The following is a 26,478-nucleotide window of genomic DNA, read 5'->3' on the forward strand; positions in this document are numbered from 1 at the left end:
GAGGCAACCAAAAACCTTTGAGGACCAGTTCCCTCCAAGCCCAGGTCTTTTCTCTCCAGCTGAGCTCGGCCCACAGCCTGGACGTGCCAGCAGGAACCCTCACCCTACACGTATCGGGATATGACCTTGACCCCTTCTCCCATAGCCCGGTGGCTCAGTCCTGTGAAGGACCAAGGCGGGGGAAAAAGCCCTGCTGCCTGATCCCACAATGCCACTCATAGACCCTCGGTTGATTGGCAGCACTGTACAAGGAAAAAAAAGGTGAAAACAGAAAAATCCCAAAACCCAGACGGGGAGACCATGTGGGGAGAGAGCATGCTGGGAGCCTCCGTAGCCGGCCTCCTCCTGGTAGTAAGAGGGATATTCAGGGACTTCCCTTGGGTCTGGACAGTCGCTGTGGCCCAAGGGAGCCCCATTGGCTTCCGTGCTTTGTGGGCAGTACTTGTGGTCCTGTACCTGCTGGCCCAGGCTGAATACCTGACCACTCTGGTTGGCGCTTTGCATGTAGCCCATCTGCAGGGACATGGAGGAGTTGTCACACTTGTCAGTTCCCAGCTTGGTGTCATTGATATGCCACCTCGTCCCAGGAACCATCATGCCCACCTGGCTGGCATACTTGTTTGTACCTATCTGGAGGCTGATGGTGGAGTGGTCCATGGGGGACAGGATGTGGTTCTTGGAGTTGTAGAGCTGCCTCCTCATGCCTTATGCAGTCGTGCCAGACTGGCTGGCACATTTGTTGGTTCCCGTCTGCAGCCCAACGACACACTGGCGGGCCTTCATGGTGGCATCATTGAAGTTCCGCTTCTGCTTTTCCAAGTACTTGACGGTGATGTCCACCGCGCTCTGCAGCCCCTTAGTCTTGGCGTTCCCTGCCAGGGCAAGAAGAGGCATCTCACCTGCATCATGTTCCCACCTTCAAACAGGTCAATGGGGTTCATGCCGTAGTTGATTCTTATAACAGAATACCTGAAACTGGGTAAAATGTAAAGAAAAAGAGTTTATTTCTGAGAAGCTGAAGGTCGAGGGGCTGCATTAGGTAAGGGCCTTCTTGCTGGTGACATTAGGTAAGGGCCTTCATGCTGGTGAGGACTCTTTGTAGAGTTCTGAGGTAGCACCGGGCATCACATGGCAGGAGGGCAGAGTGTGGGTGCTCAGGTCTCTCTTTCTGTTCTTATAAAGCTGTATTCCCATGATAACACAAGACGTCATATTCCCATGATAACTCAATGAATTACTAATTCATGAATGGATTAACCCATTCACAAAGGCAGAGCCCATGTAACCCAATCTTCTCTTAAAGGCCCCACCTCTCAATACTGCTACTGGAGATTAAGTTTCAACATAAACTTTGGAGGATATAAACACTCAAACCATAGCATTCACCCCTGACCCCGGAACTCATGTCTGCTCACATACAAATTCATTCATTCCATTACCATGATCCTAAAGTCTTAACTAATAGTTTTACAAGGATATTTTAGAATTGCTTATTCTGTATCATTTTTCTATTTAATGTGTAGATACATATCTTCTTTACTTATGGAAAATTTTTATTGAGATATAGTTTTAAATATTACTGTACTTCGGTTATCATTTTCTTCTTCAGAGACACCAGTAAAAATATTCCATCTCCTTGTGTCTTCCTGATTTCCTTTAAGTTTTTTTTTTGCATCCATTCCCCTCTGGGCACCTTGTAATTTATTCTTCATTTTCTTCCCATTTCTTTCCTGAGTTCACTTATCTTTTTTTTTTAATTTAATTTTTAGGTTCATTTCTGCTTTTAGGCTCTGTATTTCTGATTTAACAATTTTCTTTTTTATATTCACAACCACAAGTATTTGTTCGAGGATATTTAACTCAGATTGTAATGATGTTTCAGATTTCTTCTGCTTCATTGTTTTTGTGTTGTTGTTGTAAAAGATAGAATGCTGTTTTTTATTTCCTATTGATGTGTTATAGCAGCAATTTAAAAAAAATTTTATTTTACTTTAAGTTCTGGGTTACATGTGCTGAACATGCAGTTTTGTCACATAAGTATATGTGTGCCATGGTGGTTTGCTGCACCTATGAACCCATCATCTAGGTTTTAAGCCCTGCATGCATTAGGTATTTGTCCTAATGCTTTCCCTCCCCTTGCCCCTTATCCCCTCATAGGCCCTGGTGTGTGATATTCCCCTCCCTGCATCCCTGTATTCTCATGGTTCACATTGTTGGTTTTTTTGAGAGACTTCAGAACAAAAAGAAACCCATTTTTATTAGCAATGTCTGATGCTTTGCAGTAGGTTTGTGTGGATGTTTCTACTTTTTCCTGTTTTGATTCATTTGATTATCAGGGCTCCTTGGTTCTGTATTTTGTCAGTCCTGCCCTTCTGTGCAGTTTCCTTTATAACATCTGTTGAGTGGCGGTAGTAGGCAGGGTTGGCTTGTCTTGTTTATCATTGATTTCTGCGAGATTCTTAATTTTTCACTCTTAGTTTCAACTTTTCCTTCACTTCTTGGTCTCCAAGAGGTACCACCTCTTCTGTCTTACCTGATTCTCCTCCAGAATCACAGTTTCTCTGAGGCAGCTGGACTGTGCATTATCAAGTGCTGATCTGTGCTCAGTGTTTGGTGTTTATTGTCTCACTTACTCTTTTCTGAGGGTGTTTTTTTCTGTGCTCCCTTTGGGTCCTCAGCTCCTCCCTGCTCTCCCTCACAAAGTCTTTTCTGCCTCTTCTCCTCTATTCTGTTAGAATTAATTTGTTTGCTCTTGTACTTACAGGTAGTTTGAGATTTGTGTTTTCTGATTCCTAGAAATGCTGAAAGAATAGGTCTTGTGGGTTTCATTTGTCCTCCTTAGGATTTTATTTTATTTTTCGTGTGCATAATGGGGAGTTTCAAAATCAGCATGCCACTATTACTCTCCAAACCTCAGAGTCCTTCTATAATCACGGTTTCATAAATGAAGAAATTAAAAGCAAATATTTATCCTTACTTTTATGTTTACAATTTTAAGAAAAGCTGGAGTTTTGAGGTCTTTAATATAGTTAACACCGTACTAAATGGCATTTCTCTAACCTTTATTGTAGTTGGTTGCACTAAAGATCGTAACTTTTGTTGTTATTCAACAAAATCTGTTAGTTTTGAATAACAGATACTTTATTGCCTACTGTTTCTTTTTTCCTTTTGAAAATATCATCACTGAGTTTTATGCATCTTAGACATGATCAAAGATCATCTAATAATTCAGCCTTATTTGTAGATGAGTTGACTGAGTTTCACAGAGGTGATGTGGCTGCCTTAGATTGCACAGCTGGATGGAGATGTAAGACGCTGGATGGAGATGTAAGAGGGAGATGGTGACGCAGGAGCAGATTTGGGGATGAGTTCTTCTTGGCTCATGTTGAGATTTAAGTAAGAGTAGGAAATCAAGGTAGAGATACCCAGGGGGCAGCTGGAATCATCAGCTGAGTGTGGGAAGGAGAATTAGAAAGACCGGCAGTTGTCTGCTGAGAGGTGATAGTTAGCACTGCGGGACAGGAGGTGTTTGCAGTAAAGCAGAGAGATGAAATCAGACATCAGAAATCAGAGGAATCCTCAGAGGATCTACTTAGTGTAGATCTCACCTCTTGGAGAAAGGTTTAGCAAGGAAGTTGTTACATATAAAATAAAAATAGTGACTCTAAAAGCACTTTAACCCACCGGAAACTGGTATCTTGATCTCTCTCAGTAAGATGTTGGTTGTCAGTTATCATCATAATTTGACTGTGGAAGAAAACAATCAGGGTGAAATGAAGAAAGAACTGCAGAGAATCAATTGACAAGCTTATCTTTCAAAACTCCATGTACAGAAAAAGCTCAACAAGGAGGGAAGAACCACCTCTGTGAATTTAATGAAGTTTGAATGACAGGCTGAGCCTCTTGATTGGCAATATTCAGGCTTATTGCGCGCTCGCGCGCGTGTGCGCATGTGGGCGTTTTAAACTGTTGTCCTAAAATAACCTTTTTTTTTTCATTTGCTTTTTGTGGTTTGCTTTACTAATGCCTTGTGTAATGTGAGCAGACAATGATAATTCCCCTTTAAAATACAAACCTAAAGAGTAGGTTAAGAGAGGTCCACCATAAAACTTGTTCCTGTCCCTACTAATTTCTCCTGCTTGTTTCAGCACTGGAGGTTGATCCTGCCTTTTTACCGTGATTATCCAGGCAGTGCTACAACCTGGACAAATATTTATTCTAGCCAGAAAACACTTCAAATGGCAAGATAACTCTTTCAATATTTACCATTCTGCAATTGGCCAGAATGCTGCTAATGACTTTTAAACATGCAAGGAAAGGTTAATAGATTTGAATGATAGCTGTTACACTCTTAAGTTACTTGGTTAGTGGCAAATAATGGTACAGGGCATATAATGATTGATGAAATAACTACTATAAAATAACAAAATAGTACCATGCAAATGGGCTTCTTTATACCGGCAGTGGGTTCTACTCACAGCAGGTTTTGCTGCACATGCAAGAGCACCTCATTTACTTTTTTTTTCCACAAAAATGTATTTAATAAGCTTGTTATATAAAATTAAACACTTAACATTGTCAACATTTTATCATAATTCAAACTCACTGATATCTAACTGGGAGTAGTTTGTATTCTGGAAGACTTCCTAAGCTAAAAGTATTTTACACATTTACAACACACGTATATATAAGTGAAGAACTACTTCAAATAATGTTGAAATTCACAGAATTCTAGAGATTTATAGTTATAGTTTAGAAGTATCACCAATTTGTCTGCAATCAAATGTACAGGTGCTAATTATGAAAAATGTGTTAACAACTATTAAGCCAAAAGAGGAGAAAGAATGGGAGGGAAGTATATGCTTTTAAAGTCCTGTGACAAATACTTAGAAGATTAAAAAGTAATAATATAAAATCGATTTAACAACCCCATTTTTAAAAAATCCCTGATTGTCATTTTTGGTAGCGTAACCCAGTCTATCAGAAGGCAGTGTGCTCTGCCATCAGGAACGCTGCACTGTCTCATCAGAGCCGTGCTAGATGCAGTGACAGCCCTGGCTGAAGACAAGGAAGTGGATATCAGCAACTTTGAGTTTCACACACCTTCCGCATACAAGCTAAGTGCTTATGCTTATATGTATTCCTGAAAGATTAAAAGGCCCGTCACCCATTCAAAAAATACTTTCTCAACATGCTTTAAAATGGTTCCTTCCTTTTTTTTTTTTTTTTTTTTGAGACAAGGTCTGGCTCTCTCGCCTAGGCTGCAGTGCAAGTGGTGGGATCTTGACCTGCAACCTCAAGGGCAACTCCTTTCTGCCCAGCTCATATGACAACTTCCTTGATCAATCTTCAATAGGATGGATCCACACTAAGATCCTCTAAAGAGAATTGTTTATAAATTATCTTATCCTTCTGCCTTTATGCAGTCACCTCTTCTACAACTCTTAATCTTTCTAATTCTCCATTTCCAAGCTCAGGTGGCTCTTAGAGCTGCCCTCTGGCCATCTCTACCTGGACTTCCTATACTTGCTTAAAGTTCATCATGTCCCCAAAAGAACTAATTTCCACATCTGGTCCTGCATCACCATTTCCCTAATCATTGCCAAATTCCTGTAGATGATATCTCTAGTGGGTTTTGAGTCTGTCCCTCTCTGATTGTCATTTTTGGTAGCTGCCCACAGCAGAATAGGTCCTTTTAGGCGAATACATTCCTGCAAGAGTGAAGCCACTTTGGCTTCTCCCTGTTTCTTGTAATGGTAAAACCCAGGAGAGTTGGTGAATAAGAACCTGTTTAACCCTCTTCCCGTTCTCCCCAAGGCTACTCGCCAGTGGCGCTAGCAGATGCATTTACTCTGAGATAACTTCCGGGAAGTATCTCACTTTTATTATTTTCACATCTCTCTGGCATAGTGACTTTGGAAACAAAATCCATCATTCTATTTACAGCATTCTGTCTTCAGAGGTGGTATTTTCATTTACAAAATGTAGTAATTCTCGATCACTGAAAATGTCAAATCCGAAAAAACGTGGCATTCCTACCATTGTTCTCAAACAGTTGTTGGCCAAAGATTCACTTGATGAATCCAAGTTTTCCAAAATAGACAATTCTGATGATTCAGAGAGTTCTCATATCAGTTCTGTTTAGAAATAATTTGAAGAACAATTTTTACATTTTATGTCTACATTGAAAATCAGTCAGATTTGCTTCAGCCTCAAAGAGCACATTTATGTAAAATTAAATGAGCACTGGTAGTGAGCTGCATTTTTTTTTCCAAACAGGAAAAGGGCTAAAGATTTTTAAATCTTCTACAGAATCAGATCTTATTAGATGCATTTTCTTCACCTACTCCTTAAGAAAAGGGAGCCAACATATAGCTCTGAAATAATTCAACTCAGCCTTCCAGAAAGTGGTTGCTTTCTGCTTTCTGGACACTGATGCAGGCAGTAGAGACATTGGTGAGAAGGGCTTTGGTGTCAGTTAGTCCAGAGTTTGACTCTCTGCTCATTTATCTCATTATCCTTAAATCATTTAGCCAGGTGTTTCTGGAGAACCCAGTGGCAAGTTTCAGGTCCTAGGGTTATAATGATGTTAGTTGGAGAAGACAGACAATGAAAAAAAATTATACCACAGTGAAAATCAGGACAGGGCCACTCAGAATTTCTGGGTTGTCTGTAACTGGCCAGATGGTCAGAGAAGTTCCTGAGGTGTTCTGGTCTGTCAGTATCTGTGTGAGCTGGGCCAAGTTTCTTAGCTTCTCAGTTGTCAAACGTGGTTGTTGGGAAGACTCCGTTCAATAATAATTGCAAACCACTAAGAACGTAATCTGGCATGTAGAAAGCACATGATTATCATAATCTGTTATTGTTTTAAGTTTCCCAAAGACAGGATTTCAAATTGTTTTGTTCTCTCACGGCTATATCTCCAGTGCATGGAAATATGCCTGACACATCGCCGGCATCCAATAAATATTTATTGGCCGAATAACTTTAAGGATGAAGAGAACCATGATGGAAATAAAAGGCAACAATGCAGATGAAATTAAACTACAAAGAAGTTCATACACTGCTTGCTGGGGCCTTGATAAATTGAACCTAACAAAGTCTAGTTTTGGGGGAATCCAAAACAAAAACCAAAAATACTCAGTCCGCTCCTCTCATCTTTATCCACTAGAGGGAGTCTGTTACTTAACATGAGACAGCTTTCTTCAAGAGCAGATGAAACTGCTTTAAAATGATGAGTTGATGGAACAATGATTAGAGCTAATAACCTGTCCTGCACATTTCTATTTAAGTAGATGGTTAAAATAAGAAGTCTCAGGCCGGATGCAGTGGCTCACACCTGTAATACCAGCACTTTGGGAGGTCGAGGCAGGCGGATCACCTGAGGTCATGTGTTCAAGACCAGCCTGGCCGACATGGTGAAACCCCATTTCTACTAAAAATACAAAACTAGTCAGGCTTGGTGGCACATACCTGTAGTCCCAGCTAGTTGGGAGACTGAGGCAGGAGAATCACCTGAACCCAGGAGGCGGAGGTTGCAGTGAGCTGAGATCACACCACTGCACTCCAGCCTTGGTGACAGAACAAGACCCCATCTCTAAATAAATAAATAACAGTCTCAGATCACATCAAGTAGTAATCAAAAGAAATTATCAAAATGTGATTCCTACAGTCATTCAAACTTTGTAAAAGAAGAATAAACATTAAATCATTTTTATTTTATTAGCACAAAAAAGCAAAATAAGTAAAGCTGAATATTTTTTAAAAATCTTTGGGCATTCAAATTATGATGCTTTAAAAATATTATCACTTGATTGTTTTAGGAATGAAAGTTAGCAAATATTCCTTTTTTGCATGTTTTCTTGAAGGCTCAATCTAGACAATTTGAGAATCATAATATTTTGCATTTCATTACAACTTCTTTCTGTCTCTTATTCTTGGATATAGTTTGTAAAGTATAAATGGTCCCTGTAAAAACCAATGTTGAGCATATGTTGAAATGGTGAGACAGGAAGCATAAATAGAACACTAATCCTCTAACAGAGCCGGGAAATCCTCTAATCTCTGGGGACTCATTGGTAAGTGCTGCCTCTGCATAATGTGCAGGTTCTCTTCTTGGAATTCTCAGGTAGGACACTCTATTGCTTAAACTGAGATTTTGTTATCACAATTAGAACAATTTTAGAAATGCCTTTCGAACTTATTGTATATGTGTACGTAATAGAATGTTGTTTGGAATTTTTCATGTTGGAATTTCAGTGGCTCAAAGCTATGAACAAAAGTCATTACATGGTTCAAATTTTAAATTCAAGAAAGCATCTATGTTTAAAGCCAACTATTTCCCAAAAGACTAACTAGAGAGAGACCACTCAGAGCCAGCTGTCTTCTCTGGGTACTCCATGCCTTCCTGCAGAGAGCGTTTAAGGCAGCCTGTCTTAGAAGGTACAGTTGGCACAGAGAGAGAGATGTTTGCTCCCAGGAAGCCAAAGAGCTGGAGGTGCCAAAAGAATCTTCATAAGGCATGGTGCTGTCTGAAAGAGAGGAAAATAGATACTTATTTTTAAAATGTCTGCTTAAGCAGGGGCTTGTCAATCTTTCTTTTTCTCCTTAAATAGGGGGAAAGCAAATTGGGTGACCTGCTATCTCAGGAACTGCCAGGTTAGGAGTGGGGTAAGAGGGAGGGTCAGGGCTGTCTGTGGTTTCTGGGAGGTGAAGATAATGGATCCCCTGTGTTTTTGCCAGCTAGAGAGATTGTTGCAGAGAGGAGAAGGGTAATTTTTTTTTTTTTTTTTTTTTTTTTTTTTTTTTTTTTTTTTTTTTTTTTTTTTTTTTTTTTTTTTTTTGTGGAGACTGGGCCTCACTATGTTGCCCAGGCTAGTTCTAGGCTCAAGCAATCCTTCATCTTTGGTATCCCAAAGTGCTGGAATTATAGGCATGAGCAACCATGCCAGGGTTTGTTTCATTTTAAAGGATTCATTTCTGTTCATTTTAAAAAATTAACTCACAAAATTTAATTTGAAGATTTTCCCCATGACTCCAGCATTGGCAAGATCCAACTATCCAGTCCCAGTCTTTCTCCTTTAGGAAGGAGGCATTATTTGCTCTTTATGGAGCTTTCCCTTTTCCCTCTTCTAGTTGCTGGTTCCTTTGGCATCTTGAAACGCGTGACTATATCCCTACTTATGTAACCTGAGTGATGTGGCAATCACCTGCTTGGTCGTCCATAGTTGCTGATCTGGAGTGCTGTGCGTAGGGATGGGCTATGGCTCCAACATGCCCTGTTGAAGTGGGTTTTAGCCTTTAAAGCTCTCCTGATTCACTTCTAAGTTTGGACACATCCGCTGCCAACCCCCAGCTGGGATATTCATATGGCTTTTCTCTGATGCCATCATCTCCTTCCTGTGGTGTTTGCAGCATACCTATATCCCCAAATCCTTTCTCTCTAAAGGGTCTGTTATTGTACTGAGTGGGGAAACATTTAAGGCCTTTCCTGTAAGATTCAAAATAATACTAGAATGCCTACTTTCCCCAGTTTTATTCAACATAATACTGAAAGTCCTGGCCAGAGCAATTAGGCAAGAGAAAGTAATAAAGGGGCATCCAAACTATAAAGGAAAAAGTCAAATTAGCCTTATGCACAGAGCATTATCTTATTCTTAGAAAGACATAATGATTTCACCAAAAAAAAGTGGTTAGAACTAATAATTCTGTAAAGTTATAGTATACAAAATTAATATACAAAAATTAGTAGCATTTATACATACCAACAGTGAACAATCTGAAAAAGAAATCAAGTAAACAATCCCATTTGTAATAGCTACAAAGGATATAAAATACCAGAAATCCTAGCCAGAGCAATCAGTCAAGAGAAAGAAATAACAGGCATCCAAATAGAAAGGGAGAAAGTCAAACTATTTCTTTTTACAGACAATATGATTCTATACCTAGACAATCCCAGTCTCTGCCCAAAGGCTCTGTGATGGTTAATACTGGGTGTCAATTTGATTGGACTGAAGGATGCGAAGTATCGTTCCTGGGTGTGTCTGTGAGGGTGTTACCAAAGGAGATTAACATTTGAGTCAGTGGACTGGGAGAGGCAGACACACCCTCAAACTGGGTGGGCATCATCTAAGCAGCTACCAGAGAGGCTAGGATAAAAGCAGGTGGAGGAACATGGGAAAACTGGACTGGCTTAGTCTTCCAGCCTACATCTTTCTCTCATGTTGGATGCTTCTTGATTTTGAACATCACACTACAAGTTCTTCAGCTTTTGGACTCTTGAACCTTCAAACACTGACTGAAGGCTGCACTGTCAGCTTCCCTACTTTTGAAGTTTTGGGACTCAAACTGGCTTCCTTACTCCTCAGCTTAAAGACGACCTATTGTGGGACTTCACCTTGTAATTGTGTAAGTCGATACTCCTTAATCAACTCCCCTTTATTTATATTTACATCTATCCTATTACTTCTGTTCCTCTAGAGAACCCTGACTATTACAGGCTCCTAGATCTGATAAACAACTTCAGCAAAGTTTCAGGCTACAAAATTAATGTACAAAAATTAGTAGCATTTCTATACACCAATAATGTCCAAGCTGAGAACTAAATCAAGTTCTCTTGGCTCTCAGTTTGGACATTATTGGTGTATAGAAATGCTACTAATGCTTCCGTGGCTTCAAAATAGCCAAAAAAAAAAAAAAAAAAGAATAAAATATCCACAAACACAACTAACCAGGGAAGTGAAATATTTGTACAATGAGAATTACAAAATACTGTTCAGAGAAATTAGAGATAACACAAACAAATGGAAAAATATTCCATGCTCCTGGATAAGAAGAATCAATATTGTTGAAATGGCCATACTGCCCAAAGCTGTTTACAGATTCAATGCTATTTCTATCAAACTATCAATGGCATTTTTCACAAAATTCAAAAAAATTACTAAATTCATTTGGAACTAAAAAAGAGGCTGAATAGCCAAATAAACCCTAAAGGAAAAGAACAAAGCTAGGAGCATCAGAATACCCAATTTCAAACTATACTACAAGGCTACAGTTACTAAAACAGCATAGTACTTGTTTAAAAACAGACACATAGACCAATGAAACAAGCGAGAACAGAGAAATAAAGCCTCACACCTACAACCATCTAATCTTTGACAAAGCCAACAATAACAAGCAGTGGCGAAAGGACACCCTATTCAATAAATGGTGTTGTGACAACTGGCTAGCCATATACAGAGGATTGAAACTGGACCCTTGCTTTTCACCATATACAGAAATTAACTCAAGAGAGTAAAGACTTAAATGTCCAACCCAAAACTATAAAAATCCAAGAAGAAAACCTAGGAAATACTATTCTGGATATCAACCCTGCCAAAGACTTCATGACAAGGACTCCAAAAGCAGTTACAACAAAAACAAAAATTGGTAAGCAGAACTTAATTAAATTAAAAAGAATCTTCATATTAAAAGAAGCTATCAATAGAGTAAACACACAACCAAGAATGGGAAAAAATGTTTGCATGTAAACAAACCAACAACCAAAACCCAAATAACCCTGTTAAAAATTGAGCAAAAGACATGAACAGACACTTTTGAGAAGAAGACATACAGGTGGGCAACAAGCACAGGAAAAAGGGTTCACTATCACTAATCATTAGGGAAATGCAAATCACGACCACAGGGAGACACTATCTCACACCAATTAGAATGGCTATTATAAAAAAGTGGAGAATAACAGATTCTTGTGAGATTGTGGAGAAAAGGGAACATGTATACACTGCTGGTTGGAATGTAAATTAGTTCAGCCATTGTGGAAAGCAGCCTGAAGATTTCTCAAAGAACTTAAAATAGAACTGCTATTTGACTCAGCAATATCATAACTTGGTATATACCTAAGGGAATATAAATTGTTCTGTCATAAAGACGCATGCATATGTTCACTGAAGCACTATTCATAATAACAAAGACCTGGAATTAACCTATATGCCCATCAACAGTAGGATAAATAAAGAAAATGTGATACATATACATCATAGAATACTACACAGCTATAAAAAAGAATGGGATCATGTCCTTTGCAGCAAAATGGATGGAACTGGAGGTCATTATTGTAAGTGAATTAACACAGAAACAGAAAACCAAATACACAGTAACAGAAAACCAAATACCGCATGTTCTCACTTATAAATGAGAGCTAAACACTGAGTACACATAGATACAAAGAAGGAAACAATAGACACTGGGCATACTTGAGGGTGGAGGGTGGGAAGAGGGTGAGAAATGGAAAACTATTTATTGAGTATTATGCTGATTATCTGGGTTACAAAAGTATTTGTACACCAAACACTCACAACATGTAATTTACCCATGTAACAAACCTGCACGTGTATTCCTTGACCCTAAAAATTGGAAAGAAAAAAAAAACATAAAATACATAGGAATCAATTTAATCAAAAAGTGAGTGATCTATATAAAAAACAAACAAACAAACAAACAAACAAACAGTAAAACAGTGATGGCAGAAATTGAAGAGAACGCACAAAAAATTGGAAGTTTTTCCATGCTCATGGATTAGAAGAATCAGTATTGTGAATATAATACTCAAAGCAATTTATACAGATGTATTGACATTCCTGTAAAAATGTCAATGATATTCTTCACAGAACCAGATAAAAAATCCTAAAATGCATATGGAACCACAAACGACCCTTAATAGGTAAAGCAATTTTGAGCAAAAAGAACAAAGCTGAAAGCATCACACTATCTGACTTCAAACATTAACATAAAGCTATAGTAACCAAATGAGCATGAGACCAGCATAAAAACAGACACATACCAATAGAACAGAATAAATAATTCAGATATAAATCCAGATATTTACAAGGAACTCATTTTCAACGAAGATGCTAAGAACATACAATAGGGAAAGGACAGTCATTTTAATAAACAGTGCTGGTAGAACTGGATAACTATATGCAGAAGAATAAACCTAGAACCCTATCTCTCGCTATACACAAAAACAAGACAAATCACAATCCATTAAAGACTTGCATCTAAAACTTGAATCTATGAAACAACTAGAAAAAAAGATTGAGGGTATGCTCCAAGACTTTGGTCTTGGCAGATTTTTGGGGGTACGACCTCAAAAACACAGGAAACAAAATGTAAAACTGACAAATGGTATAACATCAAGCTGAAAAGCTTCTGTATAACAAAAGAAACAATCAACAAAGTGAAGAGACAATTCACAGAATGGAAGAAAATATTTGCTAACTATATATCTGACAAGGAATTTATAACCAAAAGATCTGAATAGATATTTCTCAAAAGAAGACAAACGGCCAGCAGGTATACGAAAATGTGCTCAACACCACTAACCATCAGAGAAACATAAATCAAAACCACAATAGATGTCATCTCACACCAGTTAAAATGGCCTTCATCAAAAAGATTATTATATAATAAATGCTGGTGAAGAAATGGAGAAAGAGGAATCCTTGTACACTGTGTGTGGGAATGTAAATTAGAATATCCACTATGAAGAACAGCACGGAGTTTCCTCAGAAACACTAAAAATAAAATCACCATATGATCCAGCAATTCCACTTCTGAGCATACATCCCAAAGAAAGGAAATCAATATATCAAAGAGATATCTGTAACAGCTTGGCTCACAGGGGATTGGTCAGGAGTGGGAAGTCACACATTATGTTCCTAATCTAAAGCAATGCAGCTGTGTGAATTCCCAGCAACTCCTCAAACTGGGCTCAGAAATTGTGAGAACTGTGGAATTTACCTGTGGTAAAAACTGTAGGTATATGCGGTGGCAATCCTGGCTGGTAAGAACCTTTTGCTTACTTACCTTTTACCTACAATGGGAAGTCCCTTCTGAGTCCAGGCCAGTCTGATCTAGGTGGGGAAGATAGAGCTGCAGAGGCTACCTACATGCTGCTCTTTTAGACTTCCAATCAGCACAGGTGCATCTCCCATTCATCTCCTGCACTCTAACACTATCCCTTTGACAGTCCAGTCAAATCTTAGCTGTTTATTCATTGGCTTGGTCCCTTCTTGTTGGGGGAAGAATTCTAGGCTTCTCTAGTCAGCCAGCTTACTGATGCCACTCCCTGGGATATTGAATTTTATCAGATGCTTTTTCTTTGTCCATTGAGATGATTATATGGTTTTTGTCCTTCAGCCTATTGATATGATGTATCACATTGACTGATTTGTGTAGTTGAACCACCTTTTTATCCCTGGAATAAATCCACTTGATTATGGTATATTATTTTTTTGATGGGCTGTTGGACACAGTTTGATAATATTTTGTGGAGAATTTTTGCATCCACATTCATCAGTGGCATTGTCCTGTAGGTTTTCTGTTTTTGTTGTGTCCTTGTCTGGTTTTGGTGTCAGGGTTATGCTGGCATCATAGAATGAGTTAGGGAGAATTCCTTTCTCTTCAATTTTGGAAAAGTTTGAGGAAAATTGGTGTTAGTTATTCTTTAAAATTTTCTTTAAAAATTGGTGTTAGTTTTTCTTTAAAATATTTGGTGGAATTCAGCTGTGAAGCAATCAATTCCTGGCTATTTCTTTGGTGGGAGACTTTTTATTATTACCTTAATCTGTTTTTCTTTTTTTTTTTTTTCTCACCCAGTTGCCAGGCTAGAGTACATGGAGTGAGTGGCGCAATCTCAGCTTACTGCAACCTCTGCCTCCCAGGTTCAAGTGATTCTCCTGCCTCAGCCTCTCAAGTAGCTGGGCCTAGAGGTGTGTGCCACTACACCCAGCTAATTTTTTTTTTTTTTTTTTTTTTTTTTTTTTTTTTTTTTTTTTTTTNTTTTTTGGTATTTTTAGTAGAGACAGGATTTTACCATGTTGGCCAGGATGGTGTCAATCTCTTGACCTCATGATCTGCCTGCCTTGGCCTCCCAAAGTCCTGGGATTACAGGCATGAGCCACTGCACTCAGCCTATTACCTTGATCTTATTACTTGTTATTGGTCCGTTCAAGTTTTCTATTTCTTCCTGACTCAGTTGTGGTAGGTTGTATATGTCCAGGAATTTATTCATTTCCTCCAGGCTTTCCAGTTTTTTAGTGTGTAGTTGTTCATAGTAATCTCTGATGATCTTTTGTATTTTTGTGATATCAGTTGTAATGTCTCCATTTTCACTTTTGATTATGTTTATTTGGACATTTTTTATTGGTCTAACAAATATTTTATCAATTTCACTTATCTTTTTAAATAACAAATTTTGTGTTCTGTTGATCCTTTGTCTCTATTTTGTTCAGTTCTGCTCTGATCTTTGTTATTTCTTTCCTTCTATAAATTTTGAGTTTGGTTTCTTCTTGCTTTTCTAGTTCCCTGAGGTGCATTTTTAGATTGTTTATTTGAAATATTTCTACTTTTTTGATGTGGATGCTTATTGCTATTATAAACTCCCCTCTTAGCACTGCTTTTGTTGTATCTCCTAGGTTTTGATTCGTTGTGTTCTGATTTTCATTTGATTCAAGACTTTTGATTTCTTCATTAATTTCTTCCTTGACCCAGTGGTCTTTCAGGAGTCTGTTGTTTAATTTTCATATATTTGTATAGTTTCAATGTTTCTCTTTTTATGGATTTCTAGTTTTATACATTGTGGTCTGAGAAGGTACTTGATATAATTTTGATTTTTAAAAATTTGCTGAGACTTGTTTTGTATCCTAACAAAAGTTATGCCTGTTCATTTAGGTACTCCCCATGGCTGCTTTTGCTATTCAGTGACAGACTTGAGTAGTCGTCATAGGTAGCATATGGCCTGTTGAGCCTATAATATTTACTCAGGCACTTTGCAGAAAAAGTTCTTCAAGCACTGCCTAAGATATCCAGCAGCAAAAAACCATGGCATAGTTTTTGTTCAAATGGGGAATAAATAGAAACATTTGTCTCTATTTTCTGATAACTCAATAAAATGATGGTAATGTGGGTAGACAGGAAGGTGGGCTGTAAAAGAATTAGAGAATTTAATAAATTTTCTGAAAGACGGAAAGGGCTGGGAACTTTAAAACAGAAATAAAAATTTTGAAAAAGTAGGCCAGGAGTAGTGGCTCACACCTGTAATCCCAGCACTTTAGGAGGCTGAGGCAGGAAGATTATGAGGTCAGGAGTTCAAAACCAGCCTGGCCAACATCATGAAACCCTGCCTCTATTAAAGATGCAAAAGATTAGCTGAGCATAGTGGCGCATGTCTGTAATCCCAGCCACTCGGGAGGCTGAGGTAGGAGAATCACTTGAACCGGAGAGGTGGAGGTTGCAGTGATCCAAGATGGCGCCATTGCACTCCAGCCTGGTGACAGGGTGAGACTATGTCTCAAATAAATAAGTAAATAAATAAATAAATAAAGGCACATGGACCAATGGAACAGAATAGAGAACCCAGAAATAAACCCAAACGCTTACAGGCAACTAATCTTTGGCAAAGCAAACAAAAACATAAAGTGGGAAAATTACATCCTTTTTAACAAATGGTGCTAGGATAATTGGCAAGCCACATGTAGGAGAATGAAGCTGAATCCTTATCTCTCAGCTCATACAAAAATCAATTCAAGATGGATTAAGGACTTAAATCTAAGACCTGAAGTCTAAAAATTCTACAAGATAACATTGGAGAAACACTCTGGACATTGGCAAGGATTTCAACTATTTATCTTTGTTTTTATTGCATTTGCTTTTGGGTTCACCAAGAACCCAAGAAGATTTTGTTGGGCAAAAGAAACAGTCAGCAGTAAACAGACAACTCACAGAGTGGGAGAAAATGTTCACAATCTATACATCTGACAAAGGAATAATATTCAGATTCTACAATGAACTCAAACAAATCAGTAAGAAAAAAACAATCCCATCAAAAAGTGGGCTAAGGACATGAATAGACAATCCTCAAAAGAAGATATACAAATGGCCAACAAACATATGAAAAAATGCTCAACATCACTAACGATCAGGGAAATGCAAATCAATACCACAATGTGATACCACCTCACTCCTGCAAGAATGACCATAATAAAAAAAAATTTAAAAAACAGTAGATGTTGGCATGAATGTGGTGATCATGGAACACTTCTACACTGCTGGTGGGAATGTAAACTAGTACAGCCACTATGGAAAACAGTGTGGAGATCCCTTAAAGAACTAAAAGTAGAACTGCCATTTGATTCAGCAATCCCATTACTGGATATCTACCTAGAGGAAAAACAGTCATTATTTAAACAAGATACTTGCATAAGCACGTTTATAGCAGCCCAATTTACAATTGCAAAATCGTGGAATCAACCCAAATGCCCATTAATAGATGGGTGGGTAAGGAAACTATAGTATATATAATGAAATACTACTCAGCCATTGGCAGCATTTGCAGTGACCTGGATGAGGTTGGAGACTATTACTGTAAGCGAAGTAAGTCAGGAATGGAAAACCAAACATTGTATGTTCTCACTGATACGTGGGAGCTAAGCTATGAGGATGCAAATACATAAGAATGATACAATGGACTTTGGAACTACCCTCTCTGCTGAGAGCTGCAGATGATGGGACAACCTGCCTGCAGAGAGGAGCCACCCACCCTAGGGCCTCCTCTCTGCCAAGAGCTGCAGACAGTGGGACAACCAGCTGCAGAGAGGAGCCACCCACCCTAGGGCCTCCTCTCTGCCAAGAGCTGCAGACAGTGGGACAACCAGCTGCAGAGAGGAGGTACCCTCTCTGCTGAGAACTGAAAACTTGGGACGACCTGCCTGCAGAGAGGAGCTTCCCTCTCTGCTTGGAGCTGAACACTTGTTGGGACACCCTGGCTATGAAGAGGATCTGCCCACTGCAGGCTTCTCTGAACTGTTCTATTACTCAATAAAGCTCCTCTTTGTCTTGTTCACCCTTCACTTGTCTGCATGCCTCATTCTTCTTGGTCCTCATCTTGTTCCAAGAACAAGAACTTGGAATCTGCTGAATGGTAAGGCTAAAAGAGCTGCTATAACACAAACAGGGCTGAAACATGCCCCTTGCTTGCCACGTTGTAAGCAAAGAGAAGGAGAGAAGAGCAGCGGCCCTTTTGGGAGCCAAGAGCTGGGAGCTCCCTGAGTCAGGGCTGTGATTCCCTCTTTGGGTCCCTGTGCATCCTGGCATCTCCAGGCTTCTGGGTGCCACCACATTCCCTGGTGCCAGCTGGGGAAGCTGCTTGCAATGCACCTGGTCCAGCTTCAGCCTTGCAGAAAGCTGGCACCAATGCCGGCACAGGGAGCTGCTCACCCCATGGCAGCAGCTGGTGTGCCTGACTGCGCAGTGGCCAGACCCCATGCTTCTTGCAGCTCCATGCCTGACACCAGTCTACCTTAGAGGCTTGGGATTCAGGCCAGTAGCGTGAACTGAGTGCAGGCTGCCAGGCTGAGTGGGCCTGAGCAAAACTCGAGCAAAGGCGCCACCGGCCACAGGTTTCTGGCCAGAAAAGCAACACCCCAAAGAGCCCATAACAATAATATTAAAGAAAATGATAGCTATTACCTGGAGGGAATGTTTTTATGACTAACTAAGAGGCTGCTGTTTAAAAACAAGGATGAAGAACCTATTTCATTCCCAAAACTTTTTGGAATAAATTGGGCCCTCTGAGTGGGCTGTCAGAGTTTAAAACTGCTTACTCAATCTTGGAATGAGCACGTACTCTGCAGTCTCTTCATTTTGTTATTTTTATTTTGATGAGAGATACAGACTAAAGGAAGTATAACCTCAGACTTTGCTCTCTTTTTGTGCTCAACTCAAACCACAGAAGAAGACGGAATTGCTAAGTCAACTGCTCCCTTAAGAACAGTGCAGAATCAATCTGTTTCTTCTAAATGCCATCTCTTGTAGCTACAGTGTTGAACGGCTGGGTGTTTCCACTGAGCCTCATCACTGTTTAATCTGGCTACAATACAGAACCATACAATAAACCACAATGTAAAAAAACCGGTTTGACAATGATCATGGTTTCTAAGAAAAACCTCTCTGATTAACATTTTAAACACCAATACTTTTTGAAACTTTTTTTGTGAGTCTATATCAGGTGCATATATTTATGGGGTACATGAGATTTTGATTCAGGTGTACAGTATATGATTATCACATCTGGACTAATGGGATATCCATCACATGAAACATTTATCTTTTCTTGTGTTACAAACAATCCAATTATATTCTTTTCATTATTCTGAAATTTACAATAAATTATTGTTTACCATAGTCACCCTGTTGTGCTATCAATACTAGATCTTATTCATCCTATCTGACTATATTTTTGTGCCTGTAACCATCGCCACTCCCCCACCCATCTACCACCTCCCTCCCTAGTTTTTGGAAGCCATCAAACTACTCTCAATCTCCATGAGTTCAATTGCTTTAAATTTTATCTCCCAAGAATAAGTGAGAAAATGCAAAATTTGTCCTCTGTGTCTGGCTTATTTCACTTAATATAATGCACTCCACCTCCATCCACGTTACTACAATTGATGGGTCTTATTCTTTTTTATAGCTGAATAGTATTCCATTGTGGATATATACCACATTTTCTTTATCCATTTATCCACTGACAGACACTTAGATTGCTTCCAAACTGGAAATTGTGGATAGAACTGCAACAAACATGGGAGTGAAGTTATCTCTGATATACTGACTTCCTCTCTTTTGGGCGTTTACCTAGCAGTGGGGTTGCTGCACCATATGGTAGTTCTAGTTTTAGAGTTTTTGAAGAACCTCCATACTGTTCTCCATAGTGGCTGTACTAATTTACATTCCCACCAACAGTGTACAAGAGTTCTTTTTTCTTCACTTCTTTGTCACTTTTCAGATCTTAGAGTAAAACCTTTCAGTTACTTTTCATTCAGTATGATACTAGCTGTGGGTCTGTCTTATATGGCTTTTAGTGTGTTGAGATATTTTCTATACATGGGTTTTTGAGTTTTTTTTTTTTTGCCATAAAGGGATTTTGAATTTGATTAAATCTTTTTTTAGCATCAATTGAAATGATTATATGGTTTTTGTCCTTCTTTCCGTCTATAGGCTGTGCCACATTGATTGATTTGCATATGTCGAGCCATTCTTGCATCCCTAGGATAAATCTCACTTGGTTATGATGATTTTTTAAATGTATTGTTAAATTTGGTTCAATAGTATTTTGTTGAGGACTTTTGCATGAATGTCCATCAGAGTTATTGGCTGGCATTTTTCTTTTTTTGATATATCTTTGTGTGATTTTGGTATAAGGATAAAACTGGCCTTGTAGAATGAGTTTGAAAGTATTCCCGTCTCCTCTATTTTTGGAATAGTTTGAGTAGGATTGGTAGTAGTTCTTCTTTAAATGTTTGGTAGATTTCACAGTGAAGCCATCAGGTCACTGATGGCATTTTTTGCTGGAAGATTTTTTATTATGGCCTTTATCTTGTTACCTGTTACTGGTCTGTTCAGGTTTTGGATTTCCTTATGGTTCAATCTTGGTAGGCTGTATATGTCTAGGAAATTATTCATTTCCTCTAGATTTTCCAATTTATTGGCATACAGTTGCTTATAGTAGCTATTAATGATCCTTTGAGTTTTTGTGGTATCAGTTGTAATGTCACCTATTTCATCTCTGATTTTATTTACTGGGTCTTCTTCCATTTTTTCTTAGTCTGACTAAAGGTTTGTTGATTTTATTAATCTTTTCAAAAAACCAACTTTGGGTTTTGTCAATTGGACAGTTTTTCTTGTCTCTGTCTCATTATCACTGCTCTGATCTTTATTAATTATTTTCTACTAATTTTGGATTTGGTTTGCTATTGCTTTTCTAATTCTTTAAGATGCATAATCAGGTTTTATATTTGAAGTTTTTCTTATTTTTTGATGTGGGTGCTTACACTGGTAAATTTTCCTTTTAGTAATGCTTTTTCTGTATCCCAAAGGTTTTGGTACGTTGTCCTTTCATTATCATTTGTTTCAAGAAATTTTTTAAATTTTCTTCTTAATTTCTTCTCATTGACCTAAAGGTCATTCAAAACATATTGCTTAATTTCTATATGTTTGTATAGTTCCCCAAATTCCTCTTGTTGTTTATTGTGGTCAGAGAAGACTTCATATACATTCCATTTTTTTGAAATTTTAAAGGCTTGTTTTATGATCTAACTTATGGTTTATTCCCGAGAATGATCCATGTGCTGAGGAAGAATGTGTATCCTGCAGTCATTGGATGAAAAGTTCTATAAATATCTATTAGGTGCATTTGGTCTACAGTGCAGATTAAGTTCAATGCTTCTCTGCTGATTTTTCTGTCTGGATGCTCTGTCTAATGCTGAATATGGGGTATTGAATTCTCCAGCTATTACTGTATCGGAGTTTATTTCTCTCTTTAGCTCAAAAATAACTGCTCTATATATCTGGGTGTTCCAGTGTTGGGCGCATAAATATTTAAAATGTTATATCTTCTTGCTGAATTGGCCCCTTTATCATTATACAGTGATCTTTTTTGTCTCTTGTTGTAGTTTTTTCCTGAAATACATTTTGTGTGATATGATTTTACAGCTTTTCCTGCTCTTTTTTGGTTTCCATTGGTATGAAAATTTTTTTTTACATCTCTTTATTTTCACTCTGTGTCATTACGGGCGAAATGTGTCTCTTGAAGCCAATAGATAATTGGATCCTGTTTTTAAATCCACCCAGCCAATCTATTTCTTTTGATTGGAGAGCTTAGTCCATTTACATTCAATGCTATTATTCATAAGTAAAGTCTTACTACTGCCAGTTTGTTATTTATTTCCTGGTTATTTTGCAGTTTTGTCTTTTCTTTTCTTTCCTTTTCTTTTTTTTTCTGCTTTCCTTTTGGTGAAGGTGATTTCCAATGGTTGTATGTTTTAACTTCTTGATTTTTATTTTTTGTGCATCTGTTTTTACATTTTTTGATTTGAGGTTACCATTAGGCTTGAAAATAACATCGTATAACCCATTATTTTAAACTGATGACAACTTAGCACTGATTGCATAAACAAACTAACAAGCGAAGAGAAAACTGATACAAACTACACTTTACATTTGTCTTTGCACTTTTGAATTTTTTGTTTCTTTTATTTCTATCTTATTGTATTGTCTATATCTTGAAATGATGTTGTAGTTTTTTTCTTGCTTCATCTTTCAGTTTTTCCTCTCAAGATATGAGGAATTTACACATCACAATTACAATATTTTATAATATTCTGTGTTTTTCTTTGTACTTTCTATTACCAGTGAGTTTTGTACCTTCAGGTGATTTCTTATTGCTCATTAATTTCCTTTTCTTTCAGATTAAAGAACTCCCTTCAGCATTTCTTGTAGAACAGGTGTGGTTGATGAATTCCCTTAGCCTTTGTTTGTTTGCCTAAGTCTTTATTTCTCCTTCATGTTTGAAGGATATTTTTGCTGGATGTACTATTCTAGGATAAAAGTTTTTGTTTTTTTCTTTCAGCACTTATATATTTCATGCCACTCTTTCCTGGCGTTGTAAGGTTTCCACTGAGAAGTCTTCTAGATGTATTGGAATTCCATTGTATGTTATTTATTTCTTTTCTCTTGCCACTTTTAAGATCCTTTATTTATCCTGGATCTTTTGGAGTTTGATTATTAAATGTCTTGAGATAGTCATATTTGGGTTAAATCTGCTTGGTGTCCTATAACCTTCTTGTACTTAAATATTGATATCTTTCTCTAAGTTTGGGAAGTTTTCTCATTATCCTTTTGAATAAACTTTCTACCTTCTACTCTGTAAAGTCTCTACTCTTTAAGGCCAATTACTCTTAGATTTACCATTTTGAAGGTATTTTCTAGATCTTGTGGGTGTGTTTCTTTCTTTTTTATTCTTCTTCCTTATTTCTCTGCTGAATGTTTATTTTCAAATAGTCTGTCTTCAAGATCACTAATTCTTCTGCTTTATCAGTTCGGCTAAAAGGCTGTCATGCGTTCTTCAATATGTCAGTCACATCTTTCAACTTCAGAATTTCTGTTTGATTCATTTTAATGATTTCAATTTCCTTGTTAAATTTATCTGATAAAATTATGAATTTTTTCTCTGTGTTACCTTGAATTTCATTGTTTCCTCAAAATTACTACTTCTTATTTGTCTGAAAGATTATATATCTTTGTCTCTCCAGGAGTGGCTACTGGTGCCTTATTCAGTTCATTTGGTGAGCTCATATTTTCCTGGATGGTCTTGATGTTTGCAGATGCTTGTCAGAGTCTGGGCATTGGAGAATTAGGTATTTATTATAGTCTTTGCAGTCTGGGCTTGTTTGTACCCATCCTTCTTGGGAAGGCTTTTTAGGTATTCGAAGAGACTTTGGTGCTGTGATCTGAGTGTTTGGTCACTGTAGCGGTATCCGCATTAGGGCATCACAAGCTCAGTCATGCTGCGGCTATTGCAGACTCATAGAGGTACCACCTTGGTGGTCTTGGATAAGTTATAGAAGAATTCTCTGGATTAGCAGGCAGAGACTGGTCTTCTCTACTTAATTTCTCTCAAACAAAGTATCTCACTGTGTGCTGAGCTGCCTGGAGCTGGGGGAGGGGTGACACAAGCACTGCTGTGGCCACCCCCACTGGGCCTCTGCCGGGTCTGACCTGAAGCTTGCACAGCACTGGGTCTCACCAAAGTCCTGCTGTAGTCACTGCCTGGCTACCACTTACACTTGCTCAAGGCTCAAGGCCCGAGGGCTCTAAGATCAGAGGTTGTGAAGCTAACCAGGCTTGTATCCTCTCCTCAGGTAAGCAAGTTCCCTGGATCCTGTGCAGGTTGAGAGATGCCATTCAGAAGCCAGGGCCTAGATTCAGAAACCTTAGGAATCTACCTGGTGCTCTAGTCTACTGCAGCTAAGCTGGCATTCAAGCCACAAGATGAAGTTATTCTCACTCTTTCCCTTTCTACAAGCAAGGGAGTCTCTCCTTGTGGCCACCACTGCCCCAGGCCTACAGTGAGTACTGCCTAGCTACCACCAATGTTCATTCAAGGCCCAAGGGGTCTTCAGTCAGGCTGTGGTGGAACTCTGACATCTCCCTTCAGGCCAGTGAGCTCCTGACTCAGGGCAGGTCCAGAAATGTCATCCAAGAGCCATGGCCTAGAATTGGGAACCCCAAGATCACACTTGGTCCTCTCCCCTACTGTGGCCAAGCTGGTAGGTAAGCTGCAAGACAAAGTCCCTTTACTTTCCCCTCTCTTTTTCTCAACCAGAAGGGGTCCCTCCCCATAGCCACCTAAGGTGAGAAAAGGCTGGAGTCACCCCTGAAGCCAGCACATCTCTGAATGTCACTCAAGGAGCACGGTGATACCGCCTGAGTACCACTGCTGATTATTCAGGGCTCTTTAGTCAGCAGGTGATGAATCCTGCCAGAAATGGGTCCTTTCCTTTAAAGCAGCAGGTTCCCTTCTAGCCCAGGGTGTATCTGGGAGCTGGCACCTGGGATAGGGGCCTCAGAACTTTGCCTGCTGCCCTGTCCTACTGTGGCTGAGCTGGTATCCAAGTTGCAAGATAAAGTTTTCTTTATTCTTCCCTCTCCTCTCCTCAAATGGAAAGAATCTCTTCTGGGGCTGGGAGCTGGACTGCCTGGCATTGGAATAGGCATGACACAAGCACTCCTCTGGATGCCCTGACTAGTGTCTCACTAGGTCACCTGCACCCTAAGTTCACCTGCTCCAATTAGGACTGCACCAGGACTTTCCTGGGACTTGTAGTCCTTGTGGCCTAGACTGGCCTCTAAGTTTATTTATGAGCCCAGAGCACTTTGGCCCACAGTGATGGGGCTAGCTGGAACTCAGGTTCTAAACACTGGGATGGATAATTTACCTCTGGCTAGGGCTGGCCTCAATTCTCCCTCTGTGGGCACCAGCTGAGTTCTTCCAGTGTTGCTTTCTGCTTTGACAGGGCAGCACTGAGTTTTAATGCAAAGTTCCACAATCACTGTGCCCTCCCTCCCCCATGCACACAGATGCCATCTCTGTGCCACTGGTGATTCAAGACTGTCTTTCCTCCCCTCTTCAGTGCCTCTCCCAGTGATATTAAATCTCAGTGAAGTTAAAACCAAGTACTGTGATCACTCACCTGATTTTTGCTTCTTATGAAAGTGCTTTATATATGGATAGTTGTTCGCTTTAGTGTTTCTGCGGGGAGAACAATGGGTGCAGGCTTCTATTTGGCCATTTTACTCCACCTCCCATATCACCAATGCATTTTAGAACCTTTGGTACAATACTTGAAGAGAAAAAAAATCAGTTTATGACACTTGAATTTTTGCTAGTTGGTTCTCAACTTTTCAAATTTAAGCTTGAACCAATCTATTACATAGATCATTTTCCCATTTATGAAGTACTTTCATATACACCGTGATCATTTTATTGTTTCAGAAAGAATAGGAGATAATTACTCTGTTTTAGAGATTTGAGACTGAGAACAATTAGGACTTACCTAAACACTCACAATGACCAAAAATAGACTAGAATAGGAAGAAAAAATTCTGCTAGTTTTCCACCAAATCCTGTTGCTTCTAGAGCCTGGGAAAAGAGAATGAGAGATTCTCAGAAAAGACATGTGATGCAAACATAGAGTGGGATGAGGAGAAGGAAGAGTGTTCAGGTCACCCTCCCTCCTTTGCCCCACAGCATCATGGCTCCTCAGGCCACAGTAGCACCCTGAAGATACAGCAGCCAAATGTTAGTTCAACAAGGAGGTTACTTTTGCTTTCCTCATTTGCTACCTAGAAGCAGCACAGCCCTAAGGATTAGGTGCATGGACTTTAAAGTCACAGCACGCTTGCCTAGCTCTGCCACCTACCAGCTTGTGTGCTTTTGGGGGAACTCAACCTCTCTGTAGTCTGTGTTTCTGTAAAATGAAGATACTATTTCTCCTACTTGTTGCTGAGGAGATTAAATGAGGTAACGATGCTAATGAAACCTAATTCAGGGTCTTCTACAGAGTTCTTGAGGAACTTGGAAGAAAGAGATAAGACTTTTAAAAATCTGAAGGAATTTGCATGTATGGTCTAGGCTTGCAAAACGTTCCTCTGGCTGAATCCAATACACTAATGTGTTTTGTCTGGCTGGGCACAGCCTATCCAGTATTTAGAATGCAAAACAACTTTTTCTGAGGCAAATAAAACAAGGCTATTTGTTCACAAAAAGTAGGAAAGAAAATAGAAAGGAAAATAAGATGAGGAATGCCTTAATTTAAAGATGGTGTTGCATTTAAATTTTTCCTTCAATTTGTAAGTTTAGAGGTTTGTTCCAGCGTCTTCTCTTGAGTTTGATGGTGGGGTAAGTCTCTCCAAATCTTGTGTCCTTAGCATAAAAAGGTATGAGGAAAATAGAGAATAGGAGAGATTATCTGCCAAGGGGGAGGGCAGTGGAGGGCAATGATGCCTGGTTAGTTACCTGTTCATTTCCTTCAGTTGGCATTCTTTATTGTAAGTCTTTGTCTCATCGTACCTAGAGACCAT

General features: G+C 39.0%; 1 pseudogene; it reads right to left on the reverse strand.

The window, feature by feature from the left end:
- Nucleotides 1-99: 99 nt before the first annotated feature.
- On the reverse strand, nucleotides 100-26,478 carry LOC108299455 (annotated as a pseudogene).

This window comes from Cebus imitator, unplaced genomic scaffold (genome assembly GCF_001604975.1).
Source record: "Cebus imitator isolate Cc_AM_T3 unplaced genomic scaffold, Cebus_imitator-1.0 Scaffold22, whole genome shotgun sequence".
In the NCBI taxonomy this organism is placed as follows: domain Eukaryota; kingdom Metazoa; phylum Chordata; class Mammalia; order Primates; family Cebidae; genus Cebus; species Cebus imitator.